This window comes from Morus notabilis, unplaced genomic scaffold (genome assembly GCF_000414095.1).
Source record: "Morus notabilis unplaced genomic scaffold, ASM41409v2 Scaffold604, whole genome shotgun sequence".
Lineage (NCBI taxonomy): Eukaryota > Viridiplantae > Streptophyta > Magnoliopsida > Rosales > Moraceae > Morus > Morus notabilis.
This window is the reverse complement of record NW_010362300.1, coordinates 573705-589044: the sequence shown is the minus strand read 5'-3', so window position 1 is coordinate 589044 and position 15340 is coordinate 573705.

The following is a 15340-nucleotide window of genomic DNA, read 5'->3' as shown; positions in this document are numbered from 1 at the left end:
TTTCAAAACTCAATAATTATGGTCAAAAGTAGATTTAGCATTTAAAATAACATTATATATTGGAACACAACATTTCAATTCCTATTATCACACTTTTTAATGTTAGATATACAATTAGCGTTGACATTTACATTGGAGATGATCTTACAGCTTGATGGCAATGTAATTTTTTTTTTGTTTGTTTTGAAAAAATGAAAAGCTGCCATTCAAACTAATTATTTCTTAATAATACTCTTCACATATTTTAATTCTAAAAATAACAAAATTCAGGAATTGAGGAAGTAATGATTTCTCACTCGTCTCGTCTTTCTCTTTGTTAAATATAAATATATATATATATCGGCTTCTTCTTACACATTTTAGCCTACCACTTCTAATTTTCATCCATACATGCCCCCTAACTTTCCACAATTTTCAATACCACATGGGGGAACACTGTTGTTCTTGCTTAATGTGAACTGTTTTTTTCCCACCAAGGCTGCCGGCCAATGCTACTGTTTTATATGTGATTGTGATGTTGTTGAAAACATAAAGTTGCAGGGAATATTGATTGTGATGTTAAGTATTGATTATCTTAATTTAAGCATACTCTTGCAACCGCTTAGTCTATGGTTTTATTACTTGGAAAATTTGACAGGCATGGATACATGTGGGAGTTCAAGTCCAATGGTTTCTAGTGATTCGGACTACGACAGTGAGGATGAATTTTTCACGTAAGTGGCAGTTGTTGCAGTTTTGTTATGCGTTGGATTTGTGCACAGATAACCATCCCGCCAAAGGCACACTTCAGGCTGGGGAGGTACGCTTAGGGTGAATTATTATTTGGAAGGGAGTGTATTAGTGATGTACGACAAAGTTCGAATGAGTAGTGATGCTTTTTTGCGTCTAAGTAATAACCTTGAGGAGAAGAGTTTATTGCAACTGGCCGTCCACCTAAATGTTAACGAGCAATTATTTATATTCCTTACTATATTGTGTTAGAACCAAAAAAACAGGGAGGCACAAGACCATTGGCAGCGCTCGGGGGCCACTATATCGGATTACTTCACAAACGTTCTTTAAGCGGTTTGGCAATTGAAGGAGTTCATTAGACATCTAGATTTCAATACCGTTCACCCTCACATAATTGCTAGTGGAAACAAGTATTCGCTCTGGTTGGATGTAAGTTTGGTTCTCTAATTAAAGTAGCCACAATTATTGATTATTGACAGTTTAAAATGATATGTAAGAATTATTACATAATAAGTTTAACTAACACATAATATAAATACTGATATAATCAACTAAATGTGAAGGATTGTGTTGGAGCACTTAACGGTACGCACGTCCCATGTGTTCCTCCCCGTGAACTGCCGAACTTTACAGAAATAGGAAAGGGTTCTTTTCATTGAATGTGCTTGCAGTGTGCTCATTTGATATGAAATTTACTTACATGTTATCTGATTGGGAGGGTTCGGCACACGATACGAGACTATTTGCATTTGCTAGATCACTTGAGGAAAAAATTTCTGATACTGCCACCAGGTTAGGGAACAATGAGCTGTTTCTATGGAAGACGACATTCCATATAATGCATCGTTATGATTTTTTGTTAAATGTGATATGTATTCGTGTAGGAAAATTTTACCTCTTCGACTCAGGTTAACGCTAACAACAGATTCTTCATGGTACCATATCAAGGGACAACGTACCATTTGCAAGAGTATAGGAATCGACGTGGTAGAGGCTTCAACAGTGCACGTGAACTGTTTAACTACACACACTCCTCACTCCGTAATGTGATTGAAAGAACATTTGGTGTGTGGAAGGCCAGGTTTTGTATTTTGAAAACCATTAACTATTACCTCATGCGCAAACAAGTTAAGATTTCAATTGCATGTGCTATATTACATAATTTTATCCACATGTACCGTAATGGAGACACCCTATTAGACCAATACTCACAAGATGGCGTTCCGGTTTGGTTAATCGATAGTGGTTGCACTAACCACATGACGTATGATAAGGAGTTGTTCAAAGAGTTAAGGAGCACTGAGACCAAGAAAGTCAGAATTGGAAATGGTGAATATATTGCCGTTAAAGGCAAGGGCACCATAGCCATTGCAAGCTATTCCGGAACTAAGTTGATCACAGATGTTCTCTATGTCCCAAATATTGATCAAAATCTGCTCAGTGTTGGTCAATTAATAGAGAAAGGATTCAAAGTGATCTTCAAGAACAAAGTGTGCGTGATAGAGGATCCATCAAGCCAAGAGCTGTTCAAGGTCAAAATGGAGGGAAGGTGTTTTCACTCAATCCATTGGAGGAGGAGCAATCTGCTTTCCCAATCAAAGAAAGTATCACAGAAGTTTGGCACAAGAGGCTCGGGCACTATCATCATCAGGGGCTGCTGCAAATGAAAACCAAGATGATGACAAATGATCTTCCAGAACTCGATGATTGCATTCCAAACTGCAAAGCATGTCAGTTTGGAAAGCAAAGCAGGAAACCATTTCCCAAGGTATCATGGAGAGCATCAAAGAAGCTGCAGTTAATTCACATGGACATTGCAGGCCCACAAAGAACGCCTTCTTTGAAAGGTAGCCTCTATTATGCTGCATTCATTGATGATTTCACTCGTATGTGTTGGATTTTCTTTTTAAAGCACAAGTTAGAGGTGGCTCAAGTCTTCTGGAACTTTAAAGCCAGAGTTGAGAATGAGAGTGGCTGTAGAATTCAAACTCTTAGATCAGACAATGGCAAGGAGTACACCTCTGAATTATTCAACCGATTTTGTGAGGAGGAAGGCATCCAACATCAATTAACAGCTCCATACACTCCGCAACAAAATGGAGTAAGTGAGAGATGGAACAGATTCATATTAGAGATGACACGATGTATGCTACATGAAAAGAACCTACCAAAGCAGTTCTGGGCCGAAGCAGCAAACACTGCTATTTTTTTGCAAAACAGGCTTCTCACAAGAGCAGTAAGGGATCAAACACCCTTTGAGGCATGGTATGGTTATAAACCATCTCTGAATTTCCTTAAAATATTTGGATGTTTGTGCTTCACTCATGTTCCACAGATCAAGAGAGATAAACTAGATAAAAGAGCAATTCCAGGCATCTTCATTGGCTACAGCCCTGTTACAAAAGCTTATAAAGTTTTTCAGCCACAAACTGGAAAAATAGTTATAAGCATGGATGTGCACTTTATGGAAGATGAAGAATGGAACTGGGATGATGCAAAGAAGATGGATCCAACCTCAAAAGATTCAAAGCTCAAGTTTCCTGTTTCGGACACAGCAGAACAAAGCATAGGGAACTGGCAGAATGACACGGTGGATGACATTCCTGTCAGAGGCACAAGACTACTTTCTGATGTTTATCAAAGATGCAACATTGCTGTGTGTGTACCTGCAGATTATGAAGAAGCTAAGACGGATCAAAACTGGATTGCTGCAATGAAGGAAGAGCTATTCATGATTGAGAGGAACAAAACATGGGAGTTGGTTGACCGACCCCAAAACAGAAAGGTGATTGGAGTCAAGTGGGTGTATAGAACCAAGCTTAATGCTGACAGCTCAGTCAATAAGAATAAAGCTAGACTCGTGGTCAAAGGATATGCTCAAGTATTCGGTGTGGACTACTCAGATACCTTCACACCAGTAGCTAGACTCGACACCATCAGGCTCTTACTCGCTGTTGCAGCACAAAAGAATTGGAAGGTATACCAGTTAGATGTCAAGTCAGCGTTCTTGAATGGTTTTCTGCAGGAGGAGATTTATGTTGAACAACCGGAAGGCTATGTGAAGGAAGGAGAAGAAGACAAAGTTTATCTCCTTAAAAAGGCACTCTACGGATTGAAGCAAGCTCCAAGAGCTTGGTATAGTAGAATCGATGATTATCTACTCAGCTTGGGCTTTAGAAAGAGCTTATCCGAGTCCACTTTGTATGTCAAATATAGTGGAAATGATACTTTAGTCATTTCACTTTATGTTGACGATCTACTGGTTACAGGAAGCAATGCTGATCAAATTCAAGATTTCAAACAGGAGATGATGAAGGTATTCCAAATGACAGACCTCAGGCTTATGTCTTACTTCCTTGGCATGGAGATCAAGCAAGATCAAGGTGAAGTTTTCATCTGTCAGAAGAAGTATGCAAAAGAGATACTTAAAAAGTTTCATATGGAAGATTGCAAAGAGATAAGCACTCCAATGAATCAAAAAGAAAAGCTGAGTAAAGAAGATGGATATGAGAAAGTCAACGAAGCACATTTCAAAAGCTTGGTGGGGTGTCTGATGTATCTAACAGCAACAAGGCCTGACATATTGAATGCTGTAAGTATTCTTTCTCGTTACATGCACTGTGCAAGTGAAGTGCATTTAAAAGCAGCAAAAAGGGTGATTAGGTATGTCAAAGGCACAGTTGTTTTTGGAATCAAATTCAGGAAGAATGAAAAGTTCAAGCTAGCTGGTTTTTCTGACAGTGACTGGGGTGGCTCCATTGATGATATGAGAAGTACCTCAGGATACTGTTTTAGCTTTGGATCTGGTGCTTTCTCATGGAGCTCAAAAAAACAAGAAACTGTAGCTCAATCCACTGCTGAAGCAGAGTTTGTTGCTGCAACAGCAGCTATTAATCAAGCTTTGTGGCTGAGGAAGATTTTAATCGATCTTAACTTGGAGCAGAAGGAAAGCACGGAGATTCTTGTTGACAACCAAGCTGCTATTGCTATCTCTCATAATCCCGTGTTTCACAGGAAAACTAAGCATTTTAACATCAAGTTATTCTTTTTGAGGGAAGTACAGAAAAATGGAGCTGTGGATCTTCTCTACTGCAAAACAGAAGATCAAGTTGCAGATGTTTTCACGAAACCTCTGCCGGTTAACAAGTTTGAGATTTTCAGAAAGAAGCTTGGAGTGTGCAACATCTAAACAAGGAGGAGTGTTAGACATGTGTTTAGGACTGCTGCCACGTTGCTGAAGTTGTTGCCATGTTGCTGAAGTTTTTATTATTATCTAATTTGACGCTGTTAATCAAGCTTTGTGGCTGAGGAAGATTTTAATCGATCTTAACTTGGAGCAGAAGGAAAGCACGGAGATTCTTGTTGACAACCAAGCTGCTATTGCTATCTCTCATAATCCTGTGTTTCACGGGAAAACTAAGCATTTTAACATCAAGTTATTCTTTTTGAGGGAAGTATAGAAAAATGGAGCTGTGGATCTTCTCTACTGCAAAACAGAAGATCAAGTTGCAGATGTTTTCACGAAACCTCTGCCGGTTAACAAGTTTGAGATTTTCAGAAAGAAGCTTGGAGTGTGCAGCATCTAAACAAGGAGGAGTGTTAGACATGTGTTTAGGACTGCTGCCACGTTGCTGAAGTTGTTGCCACGTTGCTGAAGTTTTTATTATTATCTAATTTGACTGGTTCAAAGAAGTCTATCTAGTTTTCTAGGAGGTTGTTATTTTTCAGCAGATCATGTGTAGAATCGTGGCTGAATTTCAGGACCATGATGTTAGTAGTTAGTTATGTTTTATCTATAAATTGTAATTCAGATTGCATGAACATGTAACTCAACGTTTTTCATTGTTCTTTATTTTAACGTTGATATTCCTTCATCACAAGCAAACATTGTTTCTGGTTTTTTTATTCAAATTAACAACAGTTTCCGGCATAATGCAGCATAAAGACTTCATTTGTTGATCTCGAAAGAAGAAGAGGAAGCAATAGCTAGCTCCAAGTGTTTAAAGTGAGGTTGAGTTTTGTTGTGATCGAAAGATGAGTGTTTAAAAGTAGAAATTTCCTGCAAATGAATGCGTGAAGAAAATTATGTCGAAGGTAGAAAGAAGAAGAGGATCAACTAGGAAAAGACCTGATCTGGGGAAGTCAATGATGGTAGGTGTATGTATTTAAATAAATAGTTATCTTTTCTGTTTTCTTTTGTTTTTGTAATGAATAGAACTTAGAAATAAGAAGATATCGTACTAATGACTTCAAAGGTATAAAAATAATTAGATTAATTTTTTTTCTATCGTAAATTTATATATTTTATAGAGTATCACTAAAAGTTTTTAAAATTTTTTGTCAAAATGGTAAATAAAGTCTAATTTGTATTGGGATATAGTTTTGAGAACAATAATTTGAGAATTTTTATTTTGCAACAAATCTTTCAGAACCTCATTGTTCATGGTAGATTTTGATAGGCTATATGGATAGAGATTTGTTTATCTTTTTGTTCTAAATACATAAGATGAAGCATCAACTTAATTGGAATTGAAACAAAAAAGTATGACATTTTAAAGCTTAACGGTGTAAGAGAGAGAACAAAATAGTAACCCTTTTTACATATAGATTGGAATTGTGAAATTATATATAACTCCAATGTACCTAGTTAGACTGTTAAAGAGCTTGTTGAGGCTCACAATGCTTTTTAGACTACTTGTTATTCAAGAGAAGAATTCCATGCCCCTCTCCTCTAGTGTTCTCAGTTTCTACAGCGCTAATGATTTGGTTGAGGAGGAAGGAAAAATTGGGTGATTATTTCCTTTTGGTTGCTGGTAAAGTCTTAAACTATAAAGTTTGTCCGCACACATTTCTTTTATGGAGAGAGAGATATAACAACCAAGGTAAGACGGTGTGAGAACTCAAAGTTCTTAGAAAATTTGATCCTCTAGAATTTTATTATTCATACGTATTTTAGATTTTCAAAGAATTATTGTATATAGTTGTGATTAACTTTTGGTCATCATTCCTACGTTCATACTTAGCTCATTTTTTATCTTATACTACTTTTTAATTATAACCTCTTAAAATTAAGGCTAATTTTTTTCTTCAATAGTAAAATTTATAGTAATAATCTTTGGCGGAATAAAACATCGTTCAGTGATTCTTATAAAACTCGAATATAAAAAATTACTTTCCTGAAAACATTTTTAACTTTTTTTTTAAATAATCCGGAGATGAAATTCTTTTAAGACCTTGAACTTGTTCTTCTTAATCGTGGTCATATATTTAACCTATCATTCACATACCATTATCATTCATATGCCATAATATAATAGCATTTTGGATACATTAAATATATCTTGTGACTTGAGGTTGCTATGCATAGCCTCATTGTCTCGTATACTTTACTTCCATTACATAACTTGTCTACATTCATAAAATATTATTTACTTTACACATATAAGGCTTAGTAGCATATCTAAATACGTGATGCATCCATTACCCACTTGCCCACATCCCACTGCTTCATCCTTTTCTGCACGCCCATCAAATAGGTTTCAAGGAGTCGGTGTCTTACCCGTGTTTTCTACAACACGAACAAATAGGATGAGTTTTCGCTCAACAAGTAACAACAGTTCATAATAAATACCAGACAGTAATGCATACCCATATACGCATTCATATAATACGTCATAGCACACTTCCTAAACATTCAAAGTGTTCATCATATTATGCTTTCTTTTCTTTTGTATTATGCTCTCTTTTCTTTCGTTTCATACTTCTTGACATCTTTTGTTTTTGTGTCGTTCATTTTTCATAGCTTTTACTTCTTATGTGCTCCATCCTGTTGCACCATTGCACGCATAACTAGTGAGGAGTGGGGTAGCTAACTAAAATCAACTCACTCACGGTTTTATTTCATTCATAATCATAATAGCCTTTCCTTGCAAAGGCCGGTAGAAGCAGTATTATTAACTTATTGTTTGCCATCTTTATTTACTCATCATCTTACTGTCATCATTTCATATTATGACAGTAATTTTAATCTTTTCATGTTACTATCATTTTATCATATTATGCCAGTAATTTTAGTCATATTGGTACATCTTTGAGCATTCTTACAAATTTTTTATGAAATTGGACTTTATTCAAATGTTTGAATCTTGTTGACTTTGACTTTATCGCAGATTAAAATTCTACTGCTAATACAAGTCCATAAGCACATTCAAAACAACAAACAAGTTTCAAGAAACATCTTTCACTTAGTGATGTACAATGAAAAAATCATATGCACAATTTTGGGCAATACAATGAAATAGTCTTGTTTGTGATATAGACATAGAAAAACTACTGTACTTACGGGAGTTCTACTAAGGTCACGACTTTTGAGTCTTGGGAAATCTTACTTTCTTGATCGCCTATTGGTCCTATCATATAAATTCCCGATCATTAGATTTACATTCTAAGATCAGTAATTGAAACACAATTTGATTCTGAATTTGTGGTTTTGTAAATGTAATTTTCTTAAAGTGCGTATGTCGTTTCTAAAATTCTTAAAGAGATCTATGATTTCATGTTCAGTATCTAGACTAAAATATCACCTATATCATCAATGTGCACCAAACCCGTGCACTTTTTACCTTAAATCACATTTTAGACCTGTTTCAAAAATCAACATGAAACTGATGTCTAGGGTCGTTTTTGAGAAAAATACTATTTTACAAAAGTTGTTCGGAACACAATTTTCTTCAACTTAGTGTTGATCACTTTTTGAAACTAAGCATTTATCTTGTTTTTCTAGCCCAAAACAGCACCGAATTCAATTTCCGGGTCAATAACCTAGTTTTCGGTTTTGGTCCGAAACTGAGACTTATTTTATGCATCTTAATCCTTCTATTCTTTATGGAACTGGTTTTAGGCCATGTCTGGTAATGTTTATTTTTCTGTTTGTTTAAACAAAAAACTAAAATGTTTTTCGTGTTAATGTTTTTTATTTTTTCAAACAAGAAATAGGTTTGGTAACTACCATTTGTTTTTTTTTTTTTCTTCTTTTTTGCTTGAAAATAAAAAACAAAAAACACGTTTGATAATTACATATTTTTCTAAACAAAAAACAAAAATATAACTTGAACTTGATGTCGAGACCGAAACAATGTCAAAACGTGATCAACGTTGAGATCAGACTGATGTGTCGGGCTCGGTGCTGGAATCGGACCAACTTGTCGAGCTCAGTGCCGGGATTTGATTGGCAAGCCAAAGCTAAGGCTTGAATAGTACCCTCATACTGGGCCAGTGCCGAAATCGCACCGCCGGAGTTCACTTAATGTATCTTTGCTTTCTCTTCGTAACTTAATAACTAGGCATTCTAATAAAGTAAAAACACAAACTAATAGACTATTTCAATATCATAAAAACTACAAATCTGCATTGACTCAAGTCATAAACTAATGTATCTTAGCTTGTAATTTTCCACAAAATATAAGCTTTTAGTTAGATCTGATTCATTGATTTGCTCTCCATATATGTTGAGCAATTTCATCACGAACACAGCATTTCACGCAACTGATTTTGGATCACATTGAATTTCTCAACTTTACAGGATGAATCTATAATAAAGTAAATGTAGAAAAAAAAATCTTGAACTATGTAAATGCCAACGTCGCCGAACCTTCGCCGGCACATCTCTGTCCCCTCCAAATGACGTCGTCGCAGCAGCCTCACCCTTAGCCTCATCAGGTAGATCTCCGGGGTAGCAACGTCGTTCCTGTCAGATGACGCCATCGGAAGAACTGCAGATTTTGCCGACTCTAATGAATACTTTTTATTTAATGGAGCATGCAGTATTAGGAGCAGCATGTTTTGCTGATGATTTTGTGGAAACTGCATATTTTATTATTGATGAGCCTTGAGTATCACAGCTAAAAAGGAAAGTAAAAAAAAAAATCAAAATTAAAGTTGAGATGATTCGAAGCAATAGCGTTTGAAATGGATTTTTCCATTTTTGTTGTCTTCTCATTCAAGTATATGTTTCTTTCACCACTTTCTGGCTTCAAATTAAAATTGAAATTTTTAGCACTCAAGCGGAAATGGTTGCTCAGAATCATCCATTTTAGCATCGATCATTCCAATCAACGACCATACTCTCGACCAATGATTCGTTCATCAACAGAACTTTAGAGTTTAAAAATCAAAATCGTCCTTACTTTTTTATGCATGTTTATCTTCCTTTATTGTTTTTATGCAGGTTTACCCTCCCTTGAAAGTCGCTTGCTGGGCATGTGAAGAAAATCCGTTAAAAGTTAAACACCATTTAAAATTGAACTTGCCAAGCAAAAATTTCAAAATTTAAGGGGCTAATGGCCACAATTTCAAATGATTCAGGCTATCACTGGTAGGCAGATAGAATGATTATCTTATACACTCCAAAAAAGTACAATTGTCTTATATTTAATCTTTCTAAAATAAGCTCTCCAGAATAATTAATTTTCATTAATTTAATGTAGTTCTCGCTAATAGTCCAACATGAATCTCATTGGTTAACATTTGTAAAGGATGAACGCTCAATTGATCTTTGCACGCGGAAGGTGGTGGGTAAGATGGTGTATAATTGTGCATGTCAGCTGTATTACAAGAATAATCACTTTAAAACATTGTTATCTGCCTCCAAATTTTGGTAGCGAAATATCAACTTTTGATATCAAACTAGTTTAGGCTACCCAAATAATGTTTGGTAACAAAAACATAATTTTTTGCTACCAAATTTTGGTAGCAGTAAACAAAATTTTGCTACCAAATTCATATTTTGGTGGCTAAAAGACGTTTTATGCTACCAAAAGTTGTGTTTAGTAGCAAATCATATACAAACTTTAAGCGCTTGTATTTTGTTTTTTAGTTTTTCATGAATATGTCCTATATTAAGTTTTAAGAATCTTCATAGTATATTTTGTATAACAATTATTTGATAATTTAGTCATTTTGTGTAGGTGTAACAAGAGACATGTTCATGTGTGTATATATGTGATCTTGTTAATTAAGTATATGTTCCACATAGAGGTGTCAATTTAGTTGGGTCATCCATGTACAGCCCGGCCCAGCTCGCTACGGTGGTCAATTCGGCACGGCCCGACCTTTTACTGTTATGGGCTGAGCCGGCCCGACACGCTAGAAGGGCCAGGGCTGGGCCTCATGTTTGAGGCCCGCAACCAAGACACGACTCAGGCACGGCCCAGGCCCGCCAAGGCCCAAGCACGGCCCAGGCACGCGAAGTGCCAGGCACGGCCCAGGCATCTGAACGGCTAGGCCCGTGACATGAAATTTTATGAGGTTTGAGGCATTTTAGGGCCAACTGGCCAACCTATGTCGTCTGGTCAACCAGTCCTTTTTTTTTTTGTCATAAAATTTGAAATTATAAAAAAAATCCTTAAAAGAAATTGTTAATCATAAGTGAAACTCAAGTGCATTAAGAAAATTAGGTTAAGATTGAGTGTAGACATAACAAAATCATCTGGAAGCACTTATGTCTTGATCTCTTCCCACAAGTTTTACTTGGTAAGATTATTAATGAGGCAGTCATTTATGTGTACTTATTCGTATTATCTCTATTCAATAAAATCACATCTTTTAGGGGAATATGATATATTTTTTTAATTAAATATTACAAAAAAATTAAAACGGCTAGGGCCGGCTTGTGAAAGGCATGGGCCCGGACCAGGCCCTAGCCCTTATGGACTAGGGCCAAGAGCCAACGCTGCGCTTGAGGATTTCTCCTCAGGCCCAATCCTGGCACAGCCCTGCACAGGCACGACCCAGGCTCGCCACAGGCCTGGGGTTAGAAGGGTCGTGCCGGCCCGGCATGGCCCTATTGACATCTCTAGTTGCACATAGAATAGTATATAATCTTGCTATTTAATTGCTTTTTAACATAAAATAATGTATTTCAATTTCAAAACTATGTTTTTTGTTATAATGTTACTAGAACAATGATTCTAAAATAATTTTTGTTACTAAAATGTTTTTGTTTTAATTTTTAATAGTCTTTCTGGTACCAAATTAAAATTTACTAGCAAAAAATATGCTTTTGGCTACCAAGATAATGTTTGGTAATATCATATAAACTTTAAAACTTATAATTTGTGCTTGTATTGTTTTTTTGTTTTTTTTTTGTTTTTTTGTTTTTGTTTTTTTAGTTTTCCATGAATATATCCTATTTTAAGTTTTAACAACCATCCTAGTAAATTTTGTATAACAATTATTTAATAATTTTGTTATTTTATGTAAGTGTAACAAGAGATATATTTATGTCTGTATATATATGATCTTGTTAATTACGTATATGTTCTACAAAAATTAGTGCACGTTAGCTGTATTATTATATAGAAACTTAAACTTGTGGCATCTATTGGTAGAAATGCTTCATTATATAGAAACTTAAACTTGTGGCATCTATTGTTAGAAAAGATAAAAATTATCCACTTCCATAGGAAAAATTCGAGTTTTTAAGCGTATAATTACCCTCATGCTCGAGTTTTTATGGAATGAGCGCTCATCGGGAGAGGGCACATGATGATTTGGTATTTTTTTTAAGTGTTTGGAAGTTTTTTATTAAAATTTAAAGTTCAGATACTATATATATATAAAGTTAAACCTGTGACATCTATTGTTAGAAAGGATAAAAATTGTCCAAATCCATAGGAAAAATTCCAGTAACAACATGTTAACATGAACATGTATCACACCATCCAAGTATTTTATTATACCTTAATATTACATATAGAAACTTATAACGTGTGGCATGCTTTAATGAAGCCATGATTTTTCTAGAAAATGAATTCATTGAATATCCAATAAAATTAGATAAAATAGGGGAGTTTTCATGCGTGGCATGTGTTGTTACTTGTTAATGTTTATGTCAAACTAGAACAGTTAGAGCTTCATTTTAAATAGGCCACCAGTCATTATATTAATCTCTCAGCGCTTATTTTCCTTTCTAGAATCTCAATCCTATGCTAGATTTGTTGTTTTCATTATCTACTTTTCTGTTATCGATCTTAAAAAGTTTGTCTACTGGTTGAAGCAATTATTATTATCACTTTTTTTTTTGTGAATTAAAAAGTAGGGAATTTAAACTATACATCTTATAATGGTGAGGTGTGGTGTTACCGTTATAGTGTTTTTACAACTATATTGAAACGGTTATCAGGTATCTTGAATTGTTTGTGGGGCCTTATGTATAACCAAAGTGATTCGAAAAATAGTCGCATAAACCTTCAACTAATAGTAGTTGATGTATATATATGATACAATAATGAAAATTTAAAAGTTGTCTAATCTCCTAAAGATCATGAATAACTTGAATTACAACTTTATGACAAAATAACCACTTAACAAAATAAATTTAAATAAAGATAATGCTAATTTCCTCAAATATTGACGGCACTTGATGAAAATAATTCATGCGCATACTGGGTCCATCTCTAAGCAATTTTTTCAGAAACAATCCATTAGATGGTTTGGATGATTACAAATCCATTTGATGAATAATTTAACAATCCCTTTGATTACAATCCACGACGAAGACTAATAATTTAACAATCCATTTGATGGTTTGGATGAATACAAATCTATTTCCAAGAAATCAATTTCTTGGATTCCATCTGGTCAAACAGTATTTCCTTCAAACTAATATCCTATAACACCGATTTTTCTAACTGACAAAATTTTTAGAAATAGACGTTAGAAATTAACTTGAATCATGCAATGGTATTATATTTAGTGAATTCTAACATCACGATGAGTTACATTCCGTAGATGATCGCGATGAGGACTCGAGGTGCTAAGAACAAGTTAATACCATTATATAAAAATTTTATGTGATTTCATATTTATTCTTATGACTTAATGACTCTGTATAATGCTATGATTTGATGATATGTTTCTTTTCATATGACATATACACACACACGTACAATAGGATGAAAGATGGCATATTCATAGTTGGCTTATATAGCCTTATTAGATATAATTGGATTTGTCATAGTCAATAAAAGAGAGTGATCTGCGTGTGGGAAGAGGAATGGAAAGGAGGGGAGTAGTTGGTGTGGATGTTTTTGGATTAATTGCTTCAATGACAGCCTATAAATCACCCAAATTAAGCCAATTAGCATTGAAGTTAATCCTAAAATGTATTTGGAATCAATTGCAGGTAATTTCTCTTGATATGCATGTTGACCAATGAAAATTATATTTTCTTTTAAGCAGCAAACTCTATTTCTTCCTCAGTTTCCTAATAATTTCTCCATCCTCTCTTTCACGTCTCTCTCTTCCACTCTTTCACATTAAAAAAAAAGAGACTCCAAGATCAGCCACCAACCTAGATCCTTCTAACCGTTTTGTAAACCTTTGGTTTTTCCACGCCACGTTTAAGAAGATTTCAAGGTACGGACCATCTTTAATTTAGTATTCATGGTTATTTGGTGATTTTTTTTTGGTGTTAGCTGTATTGGTTTAAGGAGATGATGAGTAATTTTCTTTGGTTGACAATTGAGGGATGATATATGTGATTTAGGTGAGATTTTAACGCCCATGGCTATGTTTTTTATTTTTTTTTATTTTTTTAGATAATCAGGGATGATCCGGTTGTTGCTTTGTGTGTTTTGTGTCTTCATATTTTGATAAATTCTTGAGAGACATGTGAGGATTTTTTTATGATCATTTATATTATTAGTCATATGATTATTTTGATTGTTATTTTATAGGTATAAGATGTGAGATGCGTTAAGTTACATATATATATATATATATATATACACATATATATGTACCCATTTATATTTCTTTTAGTATTAGAAACATGTTATTGGGCTGAATAATAGATGGAGTGTTGTTTATACATGTTGAGAATGATGGTTTTGTATTTTATAGAATTTTTTTGGGTGAATTTTCGTCGAAGTTTTAGTGCTTGAATTTTTTCAGGTTTCATGTTCTGATTTTAAAACAATGTTTACGGGAATAAACGAACTCCATTTTTAGTAAATTAGGTATTGTTAGAAAGCTCTGGATATCTATTTTTATTTGGCACTAATTTCTGATTATTTTGAGTTCTGTAAGATTTGTTATGAATTTTTTTAGAGGTAAAAGCTTGGCTGGCAGTTTTTGGCAAAGTTTTGTAGTTGTGTGTAATTGGTGAGTTTTTGTGTCTCGATGGTATTAAATGAAGAAATTGGCCTTTTAGGTGCTGTTTTAATATGATGGATGGATTTGATGAATTAATGTTTTTAATTTATTATATTTATGATTTATCACATGAACGGGTTTAGAGGTGAGCACCTGAGGACCTCATTCGTCGCGTCACTGTTGGGAAATTTAAAAAGGTTAAGTAACGCGTTTATATAAGTACACTCTCACCTACAATATAAATTGAATAATTGAGAAGTATATAATTTCAATGTTTATGATGATGTTATGACGCTTTTAATATTTCTCTTATGATGATGTTTTGAAGAAAAATGTATATATGTATTTTTATGTTTTAAATGGCATTGTACATCCTTAATGGTGACCGGTGAGCAGTCTTTTGTCCGGTGATCGGATTTATTGTCACGGTTGGTGTGAGATTTGCTACCGCACG